Source organism: Anopheles aquasalis, chromosome 3 (genome assembly GCF_943734665.1).
Source record: "Anopheles aquasalis chromosome 3, idAnoAquaMG_Q_19, whole genome shotgun sequence".
In the NCBI taxonomy this organism is placed as follows: Eukaryota; Metazoa; Arthropoda; class Insecta; order Diptera; family Culicidae; genus Anopheles; species Anopheles aquasalis.
Window position 1 is genome coordinate 25,634,096 of NC_064878.1, and position 2,500 is coordinate 25,636,595.

The 2,500-nt window shown below is 42.4% G+C and overlaps 1 protein-coding gene across 1 annotated transcript in view; it reads left to right on the forward strand.

Annotated features, from left to right (window-relative positions):
- The window catches only part of LOC126577158 (uncharacterized), a 79,623-nt gene that overhangs the window by 11,009 nt on the left and 66,114 nt on the right, over window positions 1–2,500 (forward strand). The gene's annotated exons all lie outside the window — the stretch shown is intronic.

A 2,500-nucleotide genomic window follows, 5' to 3' on the forward strand; every position in this document is an offset into this window, starting at 1 on the left:
GCATCACCTTCTGTTCTGGAATTGATTTATTACCCTCGACCGTCGCCGTCACACTGTTTATCCAAACAGGGGTTTCATTTGCTTTTCGGAATTCAATAGCGCTAACAAACTGTACTGAGTTTCTGGGCTAATTTAGAGGAATTGTTGTGGCTGGCATTGCATCCCAGGGCTTCCCCTATATCGCATCATTTATGCGCGAATTCCGATCGCAAGTAATTAATTTCAAACTCTCCACATAATTCGGAACCTCCACTAGCATCCCCCCCCTGGGGGGAGAGGGTGAGCATGTAATCGAATCCTCCAACGGCATGATAAAGCGTTCGTTGGCGGTGAGGAAACCAATAATGTAATTGGCTCCGTGGTTGTTTGCGGTTGGCTTGGGCCCTAGTCACCACACTGGCACTGGCGCTGGTCACGTACAGGCAACCCCCAGTGATGAGCACCGATGAGCACGGAGTCGCGACCACGATCGTAAAAGCGTTAGGTAATTTTAATGAAAAAAAAGAAGGAAAAACGACCAAATAAGGAAACGGCAAGAAGCAAATCGACTTCAACTTTACGCACACTTTACGTGAGGGTTACCACCGTAAGAGCGCGTCTGTAACTGATGATGATGATGACGATAATGATGATGTTGATGATGGATAGCAGCCCAAGAATGGGACAGGCTTTCGGTGGGGCTTCATTCTTACACGGCCCAGACCTTCGCGTTACCTTCGTGGAAGCATTAAAAATATCAAATTTCGGAAATTGATTCCACGGTTCTGGTGCTCGATTGGTGGCCACCATCGGTCGGTGTGGCTGCGGTTGGGCCTCTGGGGTTTTTGTTTGGTCCAGCCCAGCGTTACTTGCTCACGCATCTAGCCAATTGATGCCGATGATCGGAAAAGCGAGACACAAGAACGTGAGCCTCGTCTTGGCCTGTGGGCTTTGGGTTTGTCGGAATGATGATTGAGATGCTTTTCCAAAAGGGCTGGCTCAACGTTAGACCATTGCTGTACGGACCATTGCTTGCATATCTAGGGGTTTCCCATCTTGCCCCAGGTCTTTGCAACACGCTCGATTGTAACGATCTCAAGGAGCGTGATGTTGGTTGAGTTTTATGGCGATCGATCAACGATGGAAAGCGACTGCTGCAGAAGATGTCATTCGTGATTTACTATGACCCGTTAAAGCGTTAAGCGTTAGGAGCGGGCATAGAGACTTAAGAGTAAAATAAAAAAAGGGAACACATTATCAAACGTAATGAGTTCTTGAAATATACTGTTGCGAGTCTCTGTTCGGTTACATAAATGTGGTTAGACTTTTGTTGAACTGTTTATTGTTTTCGAGTTCTGTTTTTCCTAAGCTGAAATATACACTTCCGTGCTGTGGATAGTTATTAGAGTTATCAATAGAGATAGGTAACTATCTAAAAAGACAGAATTCTTTCCACTTCATCTACTTGATATCAGTACACACCATTTTCAAAACACAAAACAATATCCGCCAGCACAGGATACGGTATTCTGATGCCATTTTTGTTTTCCTTTTTTCTTAGTCAATTTTTTTATTTCTGTCACTAGGGTTTTATAGAAAATAGAGAAGGTTTTAGACGCGTATCGCTATCGACGTAAAGAATTATCTTTTTTCGTTGATTAAACACTTTTAGCATAAAACTTATATCATGCACAAAACTGCTTATTGTAAAAATTAAGCATCTCAGAAGGAATGACATTCACCGATCTTGTTTTACATCCTCGACTTATAGTTTCACATCGCATCATGCGTCCACAGATTAAACTTCCTTCCCGAGTGATCCTTTTTCTTAGTCAATTCTTAGTTATTTAATTTAATTTTTAGTCATTTTTTGTTAGCAAAATTTATCTTCTTAGTTTCTCACCATTTCAAAAATGCAGTTTGTTACGATTGTTTTCTATGAATGCTCATCATTCTCATCTCAACCTAATCATGCTCATTAGAAATGTTGCTGTTCGTACCTTTGGCTAAAAGTATAACAAGTGTCTGGTTTTTTTCTTTTAAAAACACCGTCAGAAAAGCATAACCATCAACTGTCTGAGTAGAATAAATTGAAACTTAATTCATTTCTTTAATATTTTGTCGGATAAATTTTCCTCTCGCACAGTATGTACAACATTCATGTTCACCTCACCAGACACCAGTAACGCGTTGGGCGTTCCTTGGAACGGAATCTTCCCCACATTTGTCACATTTCTAACGTGTCTCCATTGAACGATGCGACAGCTCATTTTAGTTCCAACCCAAGTAGTTAATTAACGCGTGATCGTGTGTGCTGGTCTGTCTGTCCTGTATGCTGTTGGAATCCATGTCTTTGATGTCCCCAGGCCGGCCTCGATGATGGCACCACCGATTGACTTAATTGACAATTTCTTTTCTTCCTCTCCTCTTCTTTCTTTCTCTCCCTCTCTCTCTCTCGCTCTGAAACACACGGCCATACTTACACTCGATTCGATTCCCGGGGGGGCGATTCGATCGTCAG